Source organism: Heterodontus francisci, chromosome 15 (assembly GCF_036365525.1).
Source record: "Heterodontus francisci isolate sHetFra1 chromosome 15, sHetFra1.hap1, whole genome shotgun sequence".
Lineage (NCBI taxonomy): Eukaryota > Metazoa > Chordata > Chondrichthyes > Heterodontiformes > Heterodontidae > Heterodontus > Heterodontus francisci.
The window spans coordinates 47,434,538-47,452,156 of record NC_090385.1 but is presented as its reverse complement, the minus strand read 5'-3'; the positions used below and the strand labels follow the sequence as shown (position 1 = coordinate 47,452,156).

The 17,619-nt window shown below is 42.7% G+C and overlaps 1 protein-coding gene across 1 annotated transcript in view; it reads right to left on the bottom strand.

The window, feature by feature from the left end:
* LOC137377412 (disks large homolog 3-like) overlaps nt 1-17,619 on the bottom strand; it is a 550,827-nt gene that overhangs the window by 160,623 nt on the left and 372,585 nt on the right. The window lies entirely within an intron of this gene.

The window sequence follows — 17,619 nt, the reverse complement described above, 5'->3', positions numbered from 1 at the left end:
CCAATGTCAATGTACTCTCCAAAAATGGGTGCTCAAAACTGCACACAATACTTCACTCTAGCTTAACCAATATCTTAATCATTTCCTTGTTTTTGCACTTAAAGCCCATTTATCCAAAACCCAGAATCCCATTTCCCTTTTATGACAGCAATCTCACTTTTAAAAATTGGTATAATTTTAACTATAGATCTCTCTATTCATTCCATTAAGAACTTAATTATTTAGGGCACATTTCCTTTACCTGTCCTTATTTCCAAAATATGTAACTTTTTCATTATCTATGTTGAACTGCATCTACCACTCAATTGTCAATATCCTTCTGTAGTCTCCCTTACATAGTTTCCCTTGCCACTAGTTTTGATTTTATCAACAAACTTTATGTCCATGTTCAAATCATATATATGTGGAGAACAGGACAGACTCCAACACCAATCCCTGAGTCATGCCACTAGCTACATCTTGCCAAATGAGGTAACACCTATTTGCTCTCTTGATCCTTGCCACCAATGTGTCCTTAATATCCTTAGCTTTAACCATCACAAAAATGGTACATGCATTGCTTTACTGAAAGCTTTTTGAATGTTCAAATGTAGCATTAACAATGCAGTTCTATACGCAAATATGTCCTCAAATATGTTTACTAAATTAGGCCTTTTACAAATCCATTTCTGCTAAGCCTAAGTGCTTCCTAATATTGCATATTATAGATTCTAGTCTTAAGATGGCACAGCACAGCTCAAATTGAATTCAACAAATAAACTGCTAACAGAATCCAATTCAGATAGCTCTGAATTAATAAGCTGAGACCTAAAGCACAATGAATATCCTTTTAAATAGGTTTTGTCAAGTATTGTACCATTTTTAATAGTGTTAGTCTGTGTGGCTGATTCCATTTTCAAATATTACTAGTTATGGACAAGGTCCTGCTGTTTAATTTGTAAGGAACTCCAGGTCCCTGGCTTTGCTGGGTTGCCCCTTTACTACAGACTTCCTCCCTCCTTCCCTGTAGATATAGGGTTTAAGATCCTGGAAAACCAGCAACAGACTTGATGCGGAGTGAAGGTGCTGGCCACACTGGGCTAAATTTTAATTCTGGGGTCAGGTTTTCGACCCAGTATCGTGTTGGCGCCTGAGGCCCAGCGCAACTTTTGAACAGCTGGCCAGGGTGCATGCTTGCCGTCCAATTAAGGATGGTGGGTGGGCTACTGGAACTGGACAGCCAATAGGAGGTCCTCCAGCCCTGAGAGATCAGCAGCCCCACCAGAGGTAGGAGCTGCCAATGTCAGGAAAAGAGAAAGGGCACCTCAAGATGGAGGCACTCTGAAGACTTTTCAATAAAGGTTCAAACAAAATTGGGCACAGCTGCCAAACCACCATCCTGAAGGAGGAACTGTGGCCATCTCGGAATGTCAACTGCAGGGGGGGGGCGGTGGAGGTCTGGTTGGAAACAATGCTGGAGTGCTGGCTCCCTGATCGCCTCAATGCATTGGTCGTGCATGGCCACTGTGGGAGGCCTCAGAACATTGGCCTTAATAGGCCCTTGAACTATCTTAATAGGCTACCCGCTGCTTGCAGGTGGGTAGCCATCACCCCCCCAAAACTGGCATGTTCCAGAATGGTTTGGAGGCAGGAACATGCCGGCAAACCAGAGCACCAGCCGGTGACAAGAAATTGCAGCCTCGCCCGCCTCCAGTCCCGCCTCCTCCAGAGACTGAAAATTCTGCCCACTATGTCTGTAGAAATAGATCCTGTTCTGATTAATGTAATCAGGTTGTGTGGCCTGCACCTGTAAGGGAGCAGCAGAGGCACCTGCCACGACAATTACCCAGAAAATCAGAGTGGCGTCATACCACACTTATGGCGTAACACGTGCCAAGGAAAGACCGAACAGTAAGTAATGTGAAATAAAAACAAGAAATGCTGGCAATACTCAGCAGGTCTGGCAGCATCTGTGGAATGAGAAGCAGAGTTAACATTTCAGGTCAGTGACCCTTCTTCAGAACTGGCAAATATTAGAAATGTAAAAGGTTATAAGCAAGTTAAAGTGGGGGTGAGGCAAGAGATAACAAAGAAGGTGTAGACAGGACAAGGTCACAGAATAGCTGACCAGAAGGTCGTGGAGCAAAGATATGTTACTGGTGTGTTGAAAGACAAAGCATTAGTACAGAAAGGGTGTTAACGGACTGAAAATTTAACAGCCGCAAGTACAAACATGAAAAAAACAGTGAGTAAGCAAACTGAACAAACTAAGATGAAATAAAATAAAATAAACACAAAAGAATATATATAAAAAAAGGAAAAAGAAAAAGTAACTAAAAAAAAAAGGAAAATGGGGGGCCTGTCATGCTCTGAAATGACTGAACTCAATGTTCAGTCTGGCAGGCTGTAGTGTGCCTAAATCAGTAAATGGGATGCTGTTCCTTGAGCTTGCGTTTGTATGTAATGTGACCTTTTTATAATGCTTCTACAGGAGCTAACAGTTAAGCTTGGAAAGATAATCAATTCAGAGGGATCAATTAGTTTTAGATGGTACAATTCTGAGACCATTACATCCCCCTCAATGGAACTCATGTCAGTTTTCAGCTGATGAGAGTTCGTTAGGCCTTACAAGGGTATTACAGGCCAAAATCCCAGGCTAGCCTGGAAACTCCACATGTAGCCATGATGTTGAGGGATTTGGAAAACCCAGCTGCTTCTCCCAACGACTACAATGTTTTACCTGGGACAGAAACCTGGCAGATCTGGATTCTTCCCTAAACTCTGGCTCCCCAGGCTCTCTTCACATTTCCTGAATCTCAGAATTTTGAGGCCATGTTCTTTAGTCCATCATTTATCATATTCTACAGATCATCTTACTACCTTGCTCATCTCAATCCTGCAAAGTGCCTTGAGACGTTTTATTATGTTAAAATCATTAAATAAATACAAGTTTTGTTGCTGCTGCCGCCGCCAACTGAACTGAGCAGCTGCCTAAGAACATCAACTTCTAAATGACTCAGCAAAGGCACAGCAAGTAACAATTTCTGGCTTTAGGACACACTAAGTCACCCACACCTGTGCTTTAGCATCATGATAGTACACTGCATTACATGGTGTAATGCTCTTATTCTTACGAAATAACATATCTTCCATCCTACCAGGAGCAGTGTCATGAAAGATCTGTTAGTATATCACAGAATCATTACAGTTCAGGAGGCCATTTGGCCCATTGTGTCCGCATGGCTCTCCAAAAGAGCAATTCCCTCAGTTCCATTCCACTGCCTTTTCCCCGTAACCCTGCACATTCTTCCTTTTCATATAACTGTCTAATTCCCTTTTGAATGCTTCAATTGAACCTGTCTCCACCACATTCTCAGACAGCGCATTCCAGGCCTTAACCACTGACTGCATGAAAAACTTTTTCCTCATGTCAGTTTTGCTTCTCTTACCAAATACTTGAAATCTGTGCCCTCTCGTTCTCGATCCTTTCACAAGTGGGAACAATTTCTCTCTATCTACTCTAAGACCCCTCATGATTTTGAATACCTCTATCAAATCACCTCTCAGCCTTCTCTTCAAGGAAAACTTCTCCAATTTATCTTCATAACTGAAATTCCTCTTCCCTGGAACCAATCTCGTGAATCTTTTCTGTACTCTCTTCAATGCCCTCACGTCTTTCCTAAAGTGCGTCGCCCAGAACTGGACGCAATACTCCAGCTGTGGCCGAACTAGTGTCTTATACAAGTTCAAAATAACTTCCTTGCTCTTGTACTCTATGCCCCTACTAATAAAGCCCATGATACTGTATACTTTATGAACCCTCTCTCAATCTGTCCTGCCACCTTCAATGACTTATAGACATATACAACCAGGTCCCTCTGCTCCTGTACCCTTTATTTTATATTGTGTCTCCATGTTCTTCCTACCAAAATGAATCACTTCATATTTCTCCACATTGAACATCATCTGCCACCTGTCTGCCCATTCCACCAACTTGTCTATGTCCTTTTGAAGTTCTACACTATCCTCCTCACAGTTCACAATGCTTCCAAGTTTCATATCATCTGCAAACTTTGAAATTGTGCCCTGTACACCAAGGTCTAGGTCATTAATATATATCAGGAAAAGCAAGGGTCCCAACAGTGACCCCTGGGGAACTCTGCTACAAACCTTCCTCCAGCCCGAAAAACATCCACTAACCACTTTGCTTCCTGTAACTCAGCCAATTTCGTATCCATGTTGCTACCGTCCCTTTTATTCCATGAGCTACAAGTTTGCTCACAAGTCTGTTGTGTGGCACTGTATCAAATACCTTCTGAAAGTCCATGTACACCACCTCAACAGTGTTGCCCTCATCAACCCTCTCCGTTACCTTCTCAAAAAACCCCAGAAAGTTAGTTAAACATGATTTTCTCTTAAGAAATCCATGCTGGCTTTCCTTAATTAACTTGCATTTGTCCATGCAAATTATTTTTTCTAGAAGTTTTCCCACTATCGAAGTTAAACTGACTGGCCTGTAGTTGCTGGGCGTTTCTTTACACCTTTTTTTGAACAAGGGTGTAATGTTTGCAATTCTCCGGTCATAGAGTCATAGAGAGATACAGCACTGAAACAGGCCCTTCGGCCCACCGAGTCTGTGCCGACCATCAACCACCCATTTATACTAATCCTACACTAATTCCATATTCTTACCACATCCCCACCTTTCCTCAATTCTCCTACCACCTACCTACACTAGGGGCAATTTGCAATGGCCAATTTACCTATCGACCTCTGGCACCATCCTCAAGTCTAAGGAAGACTGGAAAATTATGACCAGTGCCTCTGTGATTTCCACCCTCACTTCCCTCAGTATCTTTGGATGCATCTCATCTGGTCCTGGTGCCTTATCCACTTTAAGTACAGACAGCCTATCTAATACTTCCACTTTATCAATTTTAAACCCCTCTACTGTCTGACTTACCTCCTCTTTCAACATTGCCTGGGTTGCATCTTCTTCCTTGGTAAAGACAGATGCAAAGTATTAATTTAATACCTCAGCTATGCCCTCTGCCTCCATGTGTAAATCCCCTTTCTGGTCCCTAATCAGCCCCACTCCTCCTTTTACCACCCTTTTCCTATTTATATGCCTTTAGAAAACTTCGGGATTTCCTTTAATGCTAGCTGCCAGTCTCTTTTCATGCTCTCTCTTTGCTTCTCTTATTTGCATTTTCACTTCACCTCTGGACCTTCAATATTCAGCCTGGTTCTCAATAGTATTTTCTACCTGGCATCTGTCATAAGCACACTTTTTCTTCTTTATCTTAATCTCTACCTCTCTTTTCATCCAGGGAGCGCTGGATTTGTTTGCCCTACTTTTCCCCCTCGAAGGAACATACCTTGAAACTGCCTGAACTATCTCTTCTTTGAAGGTAGCCCATTGTTCATCGACAGGTTTTCCTGCCAGCTTTTGACTCCAATTTATTTGCCCCAGCCTCATTCTTACCCCACTGAAGTTGGCCTTCCCCCAGTTAATTATTCTTACCCTGGATTGCTCTTTGTCTTTTTCCACAGTCAGTCTAAGCCTTATGATACATTGATCACTATCCTCTAAATGCTCCTACTGATACTTGATCCACTTGGTCTACCTCATTCCCAAGAACCAGATCTAGCAGTGCCTCCTTTCTCGTTGGACTAGAAACATACTGCTGTAGAAAATTTTCCTGAACACACTCACTGCCCTTTACACTACTATTATCCCAGTCGATATTTGGATAATTAAAGTCCCCCATTATAACTACCCTAGAATTTTTGCACCTCTCTGTAATTTCCTTGTAAATTTGTTCTTCTACGTCCTTCCCAATAGTTGGTGGCCTAGAGGCAACACCGAGCAATGTAACTGCACCTTTTTTGTTTCTTAGCTCTAGCTAAACAGATTCTGTCCTCACCCCCTCTCGGACATCCTTTTTCTCCAGCACTGCAGTGCTCTCCTTAATCAATACTGCCATCCCTCTCCCTTTTTTCCCTTTCCTATCTTTCCTGAACACTTTGTATCCAGGAATATTTAACACCCAGTCCTGCCCTTCTTTGAGCCCAGTCTCTGTTATAGCCACATCATCATATTTCCACATGGCAATCTACACCTGTACCTCACCAGTCTTATTAACCACACTCCGTGCATTCACATTAACCCTGATGCAGACTTTATTACTTTCTCCCTTACTCTGACCCCACTTCATAATTGACTATTCCCTACTCTCGTGCTATCTATCTCCCCCAGTATTCTGTGCACCTTGGTATTCCTCTCTGATACTTGCTCCTGGGTCCCACGCCTCTGACAAGTTGCCAGTTTTGCTTCCCTCCAATCTGAGCTACCTCTCAGGTTCCCATCACCCAGCAATTTAGTTTAAACTCTCCCCAACAGCACTAGCAAATCTCTCTGCGAGGATATTCGTCCCAGTCCTGCTAAGATGAAACCCGTCCATCTTGTAGAGGTCCCACCTGCCCCAGAACTAGTCCCAATGCCTCAGAAATGTGATGCCCTCCCTCCTATACCAGTTCTCCAGCCACGTGTTCAATCGCTCAATTGTCCTATTCTTATGCTCACTTGCATGTGGGACTGGAAGTAATGCTGAGATTACTGCTTTTGAGGTCCTGCTTTTTAATCTCCTCCCTAGCTCCCTGAAATCTGTTTTCATGACCTCATTCCCCTTCTTACCTATGTCATTGGTACCAATGTGGACCTCGACCTCTGGTTGTTCACCCTCCCCCAGAAGAATGTCCTGCAGCCGCTCCGTGACATCCTTGACCCTGGCACCAGGCAGGCAACAGACCATCTTGGAGTCACATTTACTGCTGCAGAAATGCCTGTCTGTTCCCTGAACTAACGAATCTACGTTATCACTACTGCTCTTCCACTCTTCCTCCTCCCCTCCGTGCAGCTGAGCCACCTGTGGTGCCACAAAACTTGGCTCTGACTGCACTCCTCTGAGGAACCGTCACCCTCACCAGTATCCAAAATGGAAAACCAATTAGCGAGTGAGATCATATCAGGGGACTCCTACACTACCTGCCTGGTTCTCTTAGACTGCCTGGCGGTCACCCATTCCCTATCTGCCTGTAAGCTCCTAACCTGTGGTGTGACCACCTCCCTAAATGTGCTATCCATGTAGTCCTCCGCCTCATGGATGCACAACAGTGATTCCAGCCGCCGCTCGAGTTCCGAAAGCCAGAGCTCAAGCTTCTGCAGCTGGTGACACTTCCTGCAGATGTGTTTGTCTAGGACACGTGGTGCGTCCATGACTTCCCACATGCCACAGGCTGTACATTCCACTGAGCAGAGCTGCCCTGCCATACTTTAACTTTACAGACTATTTAATATAAGTAGAATAACTTACCAGTTACTCACCAAACAGCTCCTTCCACTGCACTGAAGCAAGAACCAAATACTGGAGGGTTAAAAAAGTAGAAAAAAAAAGTAGTAAAATGGAGCACCTCCTCCCCCCTTCACCGAACTCGCCACTCACCAAACTCGAATCACCACACTCAGCTTACAATCTGTATGCCATTTGCAAGCTGCACCCAGACCTCTGTATTTAGACCTTTTGAAGCTGAAACTGCAGCAACCAGATCTGACTGGTCAGCTACTTAACTAATCAGCTACTCTGCAGTCAAGCCTGTTAGTCCCTGCCTAAGACTGTAAGAAACTTATTTTACTTTCTTAACCCTATTTTACTTTCTTAACCCTGCTTTATCGAGAGGATAAATCCCAGTTAAATGCTAACTGCAGACCAAACTTTTATAAAGATAGCAACACTTAGAATCCCCACTCAACAAACTTGAATCTCCACACTCAGCTTGCAAACTGCACATCTGAAAATATCAGAGATTCTCAACATTGACTATTGTATTTCACTTGCTACCTACTTCCCAGTCTGAAAAGGTCTATTTATGGGTACCTTACGTTTAAGGTGTTAAGCTAATTTTCTATCCAGCACCTATTCCATGACTCCTTAGTTTAGCCATTATAATCCAAACAATATAGAATCTTGCCAAGAATTTTCTGAAAATCTAACAGTTCTAAATTCAGATTCACAGGTGCAGGTGCATGTGTCTGAGTTGGAACATTGGAAGATGGAAACATCCTGGTGCATTTAGACAGCTCTCAGTTTACTGACATTGTGTGAACACACATCTTCACTGGTGGCAGAGCCCCTTTGTATATGGGCTCATGTATTTCTATTACGTGCAACTGAAATCATTTTTACTTTTGCCACACACATTTTATCTATAGCTACCATTAGGAAGTATTATACTTGTAAAGTATAAGCAGGTAGGATCATTTTAATTACTAGAGATACTGAGAATTGATGAATATTAAGGAGGGAGCATCTGGAAAACACAATGGCGGGTGTTGCAGCAGGACTGGTTCTCTTTTAAATTAAATTGCGTCTTGCTAAATTATTACACCCTCTCAGTTCACTTCAGTCCTAATTATAATCTGTGGATTTAAAATAAAACAAGTGGAATAATAATAATGTAGCACACAAAGAATTTAGAATTTTATATCAATCACAATCAGATTAATTTCACTCCCTGGGTGCAATTATAGGTCACTTGGATGGAACAGACACAAAGGAACACGACACAATATGCAATAACAAGCAGCCAAGGGATACTACATTCTGTACCACAACACGTAGCCAAGAAGCACTGCAAAATGTGCAACACACAGCCAAGGGACATTACAAACTTGCAGAGTAATAGGTGGACAAGGAAGTCCTGCAGGATGACAGTCAGATGAGAAAATTCAACAGCTTTTGCAGTTCTTCTCTTGAATTATGCCGCCCCCGCCCCCACACCCCCAATGAGAAGTGCATGCCTAAGAAGACACAGTGGCGCAGTGGTTAGCACTGCAGCCTCACAGCTCCAGGGACCCGGGTTCGATTCTGGGTACTGCCTGTGCGGAGTTTGCAAGTTCTCCCTGTGACCGTGTGGGTTTTTGCCGGGTGCTCCGGTTTCCTCCCACAGCCAAAGACTTGCAGGTGATAGGTAAATTAGCCATTGTAAATTGCCCCTAGTGTAGGTAGGTGGTAGGGAATATGGGATTCCTGCAGGGTTAGTACAAATGGGTGGTTGTTCATCGGCACAGACTTGGTGGGCTGAAGGGCCTGTTTCAGTGCTGTATCTATAAATAAAATAAAGACAAGAATGCATGGAACAAGAAAAGGATATTCACTCCATCAGGCCCATCCCTAGTACAAAACAGGAACTCTACTCCATATATTCATATTTTTGAAAATTCTATGTAAATACTATGGGCTAGAATTTGGTATGCCCTGGTTTTTGGGTGCAGGGCCGTGATTCACGCCCTGCCCGCAATAGGTGAAACAGGTGGACAGGACACAATTTTTGTCTACCATCCCTCATGTTGACTGATAGTAGCTGAAGGCTAAGTAAGTTCCTTGCTGCTCCTTTGTTCTCCAAGCTGCCTGCTACATTGTTTGCCAATCACTTTGTTCAGCCAGCCTGCTCTCTTAAAAGGCAGGTTGGACCTTAAAGGGAAGTTGCACAAAAATATTGCTTTAATGTAAATTATTGCAAACTGAACACAAGGGCAGACAGAAGGTTCCAGAGTGATGGATACAGCACTGGAGGCATTAGTGATGCAGGTGGGCAGGGGAGATGCCTTGGGTTCCTGGGAGGGTGCGGTGGGGGGAGTGGGGGGGGGTCCACAAGGTCCTCAGACCATCCTCAGAAGGAAGTGGTAGGTGACCAGGAAGGTCACCTCCTGGAGTCTGGATCCAAGAATATTGCAGCAATGCCACAAGGATCATGAGGTGGTCAATGTCAGTCACCTGAATTCTTCAACCCACCACTTCACCAGCCTCTCAATGCTCCACACTCCCATCACTCACCCAGCAGCACTTCCTGGTACTCAGAACTCAAGCCTAACATCCAGATACTCCACCTCACCCTCACATACCTACCAATCCTGCCAGCCTCTCACTCAACTCTCTCTGGCACCACATACCTCCAGCTATGGCAGGCAAAAACAGTGCCACACAACCACTGACATTCTGCCCTCTCTCACAGGACGTTAGCACACTATAGAAGGAAGCAGAGCAGAACTGGCGGAGGAGTAGGGCACCTGCATTTCCTGAACCCTATGAAGAAGATGGCTCTCAGCATCATGGGGCTGGCTGCAAGGGGGGCCGTGGTATCAGACATTGCTGAGAACATTGAGGATGATGGCATGTTCCTGCCTTATGTCCCTTCTCTACTCCCAGCTCACCCTCATTCTACTATTTGTTGAGCAAGCTGCAGATGGTGTGACCATGGCCCCTCTTGCTTTCCACCCCATTCCCCCTCCCTTGGGCCAAGCAGGAAGCAGCCAATGAGGGGGGCACACATCAAAAGTGTCAAGATACTAGGGGGCTACACGAATCAAATTTGCCATAGAGTTCCTCAAAGGTAATCAAGCAAAATTCTGGAATATCCATTTATCATCGCACAGCAGGTCGTCTTTGGCTGAACAAGGAACAGTAGTACCAGCAAACATATTGAGGGAAGCTGTGACCTTAACACACATCTGTGATAAACAGGGACATATGAATGTGAAAAGCCTATTAAATCAAGGCATCTTATACCTAGATACCTGTAACTCAATTAATTTGACCGTACAAACTCATCTTTCATACTGCTGCTGTGAAATGTAAATACGTTGTGTAAATCAAAGTTGCACATTTCCCAACTATTCAGGAGGAAGAGGGAAACAGGGTTAAGATGATATCTGCTTGATACCCTTGAGTGCTCATTTAACAAGATAAATAAGCAGTACACAATCCATAAACATCCGATCTTACATAATAAAGAGGATAATAAGACCAGAATTTGCTTACCAGTTACATAATTTGCAGCCAGCACTTCTGAACATAGGTGAATAGGAATTTCCTCGTGGCTAGCTGGTTTCGCTTCATCCACTGTAGTAACTTTGCTGTAAGTGCAGCTGAATTGGACTTGTGACAAAGTTACAGTGATGGAGCAGGATCAGCTACCAAGAAATTGCAAGCTGTTTTAAAATGGCAGTTAGGGAATGGCTGGGAGCCTAAGACAGCTGCATAGAGTCTCAAAAGCCAGGGAGATAGGTTCCAGGTGAGGTTGCAGGTGAGGGTGTGAAGTTGGTAGGATTTCAACTTACATCTCTTGAACAAGATGTATACAGGAATGAAACATAGATGCTTCCCCTGACTGCACGCAATACTATCTGTGAGATTAATCTTCCATTCTGGGAGACTCCTGGACAATCAGGGACAGTTGACAACACTAAGGACAAATGTCAGTGAAATGCACCTTTGACTCTTTAGAGGTTGCCACAGCAACACCTCAGGAAACTGATGCATCAAATTATTTTTTGCTTGATATGCTGGAGGTGGGAAGGGGGCTTCTGTCTCCCCAGAAATAGAAAAGGACCTTTCAAGCTACGAGCCCCTGATTTGCTCTCAGGCCTGGAGCACAGAGGTAAAGTAGGGCCCACAGGTTTGAGAAGAGTGCTTGACCCACAAGAGCATATCTGCATACATACATATTAGAAATTCATCTTATCCATTCAATTGGTGGCACTGATTTCCATAATATTAGACATAAATTTTTATACATAATTAAATATTTTCATATATCACAGTTCTGAGGATACATTCCATCAAAGGCAGAGAAACATTTATGAAGGACTCATGGATTTGCACCTTAATATCCACTAAATGTTGGGTCTGATTAAAAATCGACCCTGTAAAGTCAAATGTATTTCACCTCATGCTCATGTTGTTTAATTATTGATAACATGACAAACAATAGTGGACAGGAAGATAGAAGGAACATGATTCCAGCCAACAACTGTCCCAGTGCAATAGCTCAGAGAAAGAAAGCATCAATGAATCTGTTTTGAAGGCAGTTTCCATATTACTAATTGCAATTCTTCCTCGGGAGTAATAGTTACCTCATCTTGTCCTTCTCTTGCACTGGTGCCTGCCAACCATTGGTGAACTGTAGGCTGACAACCCCATCAAAGGCATTATTGTACAGCATGCAGGACATCATTACTTTCCTGGTCACTTTCTTCAAGAAATACATAGTGAGGCTGCCAACACGTTTCAGGCAACTGAAGCAAATCAGCAACCTAAGCAATCTGTGGGACTCATTGTTTCACAACCCAATCCTTGTGCACAGGTTGGGTGGGTCACTACTCAAAACCAATATCTTCCAGCAGCCAACTGTCAATCCAGCCTTTCCTTTGAAAGAGCTCCAAAATGTTCGATTGGCAACATCAAGTGAAAGTGATTTGCCGTGGGAAAAATTAACCAAGGATCATACCACAGTACTGAGTAAAATTGAGAAAAATTTTGCAGAACGTAATAAAGATCATCATTGTTGAAACTCACTTCTATAACATAGTCATAGAGTTATACAGCACAGAAACAGGACCTTCAGCCCATTGTGTCTGTGTCGGCCATCAAGCACCTAACTATTCCAATTCCATTTTCCAGCACTTAGCCTGTAGCCTTGTATGCTATGGCATTTCAAGTGCTCATCTAAATGCTTCTTAAATGTTGTGAGGGTTCCTGCCTCTACCACCTCTTCAGGCAGTGCGTTCCAGATTCCAACCACCCTCTGGGTGAACATTTTTTTCCTCAAATCCACTCTAAACCTCCTGCACCTTAACTTAAATCTATGCCACCTGGTTACTGACCCCTCCACTAAGGGAAAAAGTTTCTTCCTATCTAACCTATCAATGCCCCTCATAATTTTGTATACCTCAATCATATCTCCCCTCAGCCTTCTCTGCTCTAAGGAAAACAACCCTCGCCTTTTCAGTCTCTCTTCATAGCTGAAATGCTCCAGGCAACATCCTGGTGAATCTCCTCTCCAGTGCAATCACATCCTTCCTATAATGTGGTGCCCAGAACTGTACACAGTACTCCAGCTGTGGCCTAACTAGCGTTTTATACAGCTCCATCATAACCTCCCTACTCTTATATTCTATGCCTCGGCTAATAAAGGCAAGTATCTCATATGCCTTCCTAACCATCTTATCTACCTCTGCTGCTGCCTTCAGTGATCTATGGACAAGTACACCAAGATCCCTCTGACCCTCTGTACTTCCTAGGGTCCTACCATCCATTGTATATTCCTTTGCCTTGTTGGTCCTCCCAAAATGCATCACCTCACACTTCTCAGGATTAAATTCCATTTGCCACAGCTCCACCCATCTTACCAGCCCATCTATATCGTCCTGTAATCTAAGGCTTTCTTCCTCATTATTTACGACACCACCAATTCTCGTGTCATCTGAGAACTTACTGATCATACCTCCTATATTCATGTCTAAATCATTAATGTATACTACAGCAAGGGTCCCAGCACCGTTCCCTGCGGTACACCACTGGTCACAGGCTTCCACTCACAAAAACAACCCTTGACCATCACCCTCTGCCTCCTGCCACTAAGCCAATTTTGGATCCAATTTGCCAAATTGCCCTGGATCCCATGGGCTCTTACTGTAGAGAACTACTAGAATTTGTTAAAAAAAAACAATCTACCACTATGAACTAACTTGATGGTTAAATATTAACTTTGTAAGGTAGTATGAGCTTAAAATTTGAGCAATAGGGATCAGTTGGAATACAGCTGCAGCACACTGGCAATACTGTATTGTACTGTATCAGCTGTCATTGGATATGGCTACAACAGATAAAGTACATTCTTGTTACATAGATACCAAGCTGGAGAACTAGCAAAAGCTGAACAACAGCTTCAAACCAAAAGCTGTCACAGCCCCAAACAGCTGACAACTCACAAATAGCCCTGGCATGTGAAAAAAAGTCATTACATAATGAAAGCCTGAGGGGGAAATTCAAATACTGAAAGCACAAAATTGGTGGTGCATTTCTAGGGAGGGACATCCAGGTATATGCTATACTGGAAAATTTAAAGTCTTTACATTAAAATGACACATTCTGGTTCATTTTAAATACTTTTTATAATTCATAATTTATGAATTACTTCTTTCTGAACTAATCAGAATCACAAATTGTAACGTTGGTCAATGCTCCAATTACACTCCAGGTCATCTCAGCTAACCTACCTCCACCTTCAACACTATTGCCTTCACTGTGCCCTTCTTAACCATTCCTATCTTCTCATAAGTGCAGCTCATCTTCTGCATAGCTCAGAATCAGGGACTCTGCACTTCCCCCATTGTAATGTGGGAAATCACCACAGTGGGGCTAAGTAGCCATATCACTACCTCACTTCCATCAAGAAACATAGAGGGTTGCAAACTCACAGAAACCTGCAGCAACAGATCAAATAGTTATAATTGCAACAAAAGATGCATTGAATGGAGAGCACTAAAAGAGCTCTTACAAATAGGCCTAGAAGATAAAGGAGACTAAAGAAGCCTCTCATTAATGGGTGCTGAAAAGTTCCTCTAGTACATCATAGCCAAATAGCAAGAACAAGGAAAAAAGTGAGAAACTCTTTACATACACATTTTGCAACAAACACATAGTAGAACTGTTGCATCAGTTATGCTCTGAGTAGTGGAGTATGCAAACTACTATACTACTGCTCTGTCAAGTTCCAGGCAACAGTGAAGATCCAAATACAGAATCAGATAACAAATTAAGAAATGGGAATGCTGACGGTTTTTTCTCTCTCTATTTCTCAGAACCTTCCAGGTCTTGCTAGATATACCAAAGATGTTCTATCTTCTTCAGGAGCTGGGGTGGGGCTCCCAATTACATCTTCCTTCATCCAAATCTATCAGGATTTTACACATCTCAATGAGAAACAGCATAATATCTATCCAAGTTCATTCTCTCCCAACTCTCTCAGGAAAGAGCAGCAAGTTCCAGCTGGCAGTAAAAAAAACCTTCAATCCACAGCAACCCAGTATCTTACAGCTACCCTGCTGAATTTTACAAAGCCATGTTTTCAGGATTTACCACCATCTGTTATAACTTCACCACCAAGTACTGAAGACAATGTTTTTCCAGGCACCATTAAGGCAGACACAATTACATTAATACATAAATTAATACATAAAATACATTAATACAAAAAATACATAAAAGGAAAAGAGGCCCCCTTCCTCCCCCACCAAGTGCATTTCGCACATTTCCACAACCCTGCTTAATGCTGACTATAAAATTCTGATCAAAATCCTGACCTCCAGACTAGATGGGATTAACTCCTGGGTACTCCGTGTGGACAAAACAGACCTGGTGCTATTCGACATGTTGCACCAATGTAATACCGCCAACGCCCTGGTATGCTGAACTCAGAAAATATATTTCACTGGGTGGAGTTGCAGTTCCTCAAGACATTTGAGAAAATGGTTTTCCCTGACCCACCCAGGAGATGGATTAAAATCCTATGTTAACACCCCACATCCACATTATGCACAGTAATTATCCTTGATGGAGGGAGAATTCAGGGCACAGGAGATAATTACTGCATTATCTCCAGTGCCCTGAATTCTCCCTCAATCAAGAACCAAATAGGCTTATCCCCATTCCTCTCAGCCCTGGCCACAGAACACCTGGCAACATGCATCAGAGTAAACCATGGAGTACAGATTGGAGGAACAGAGCATGCCAGTAACTCTCTTTACCCAGAGTATGATTAGAATGTGGAACTTGCTACCACATTGAGCAGCTGAGGTAAATAGCATAGATACATTTAAAGGAAAGCCAGATGAGTACATGAGGGAGAAAGGAATAGAAGCATCTGCTGATAAGGAGGGAAGAGGCACGTGTGAATACCAGCATGGACCAGTCGGGCCAAATGGCCTGTTACTATTGTGTAAATTCTATGCAATTTATGATATATTACTATAGATAACGAACCCAAAACATCGCTCCCCAGTATCTTTCAAATTATCAGAGAATTTGGGCAATTTTCAGAGATTGCATTCAATTAGTATATATACTGCCTAAACTAGATGGAATATTTGCCATATCATTCCTGGCCAGAGTAAAGACAGTAAAGACCACTTGCTCTCCTGCATCCTTTATAATTTGAAACCAGAGCTGAAGTTGTGATTGCTAAGGCTAACAGAGAATAGGATTCTATTCATGCCTAACAGGTGTGGAGTCATTTAAAAGAATCTGTACGTTATTAGGATTGGAATTGATACTTCATCTCTGTTCAAATTTCAAGAACAAAAATCATAGGATCCAGTCACAGGTAATTCTGCTAGTTTAGCACAATTTCTCTATTAGCTGTACGGTATTACCCAGCATTGACACTAGTATTGTGGTGTTTTAAAGTTCCTTTAAGTAAAATTTGTTAAAATATCATTTAGAACATTTCCTCCTCACAGGCACTCTAAACACAAGTATTAAACCTCTGATGGTGTAGCACCAAAGATGTGCTTCTCAGGACAGGCACAATGCTAATTAGTTTCCAATAGTAGTGCTGAATGGGAAGTTGTTCTATCTCACTCTAAAAGAAGTTGCCTCCCTCTAAAGCAACCAACATCTCTCTGTTAGCTTGGATCAGTTCATAGTGCTCTTGCTTAATAGTGAGACGTTTGACAATTTGAGACCCATATCAGGATTTTGGCCATATAGGGGTAAATTTCACATGCAGCCAATGAATATTGGAAAAGTATGGATACATTAAAAAAAAATCACAGGCTCTATTGATATAAATGAATGTAAAACTATGGCCAGCACAGCAGCAATCTTTCAATATTTGCTAGCTGTGTCCAAGGCCCCACTGGTGGCGCAGGGCCTTGAAAAAGTTACTCTGTGCAAGCTTCAGTGAAGTGCTGAGGCAGTGCTACATTGTTGGAAGTTTTAATAGTCCCTCTTCACAATTCACGGTTTTAAATCAAGTAATTTCTGGTCATTTTTGGAGAAGTCTACAATTAATTGATGGTGTTTTCAAGGCAGGGTGCCTGAAATTCCACACATTATAACCAATGCGGAGTTTCGAGTTCAACAGGATTAAATCAACAAGTTTCAACTTATAATTGCACTCCCTCAATTTGCGTTGCAGTACTAACACCAAGTATTAAACATTAAATGCTGCACAGTACAGTTGTGTAGAATTTAAATGCCTGACAGACAGGGCCAGGTAGAAAGTTGTGCTAACTAGAAATGATTGATATGTGGGTTTTGCGCTTTGCTGCTTTCCGCCCAAAATGCTCAGGGACTTGCAGCCTGCTCCATAACCAGGAAGTACTTTCCTAAAGGTGCAAATTAACAGTTCTCTGATAGTAAATGTCCTTCACCTTTACGACATTTCTAAGCACCGTGCAATTTACCATTGTTCTGAAGACTATCATAGAATATCCCAGTACTCACTGTGCCCCTCGGTGTTGAATGTCTTGAGCCATAATAGCTCCGGCTTTCAGTCCACACCCTGCACTCCTTGATTGTAACTTTTTTAGCAATTGGTTGTTGCATGATCAGTCACTCCACCTACAGGCAGACTGCAATCCAATCCTATAGCACAGTGATTAGAATACCCAAATGCACTGGTCCAGAGAGAGAAATATATTCAAGAACAACATCACAGACGGGCAGAGAGAGAGAGAGAGATATCAGGATTCAGAAATATATCAGCATAGGCACAGATGATTAAGGGTTGATTTTA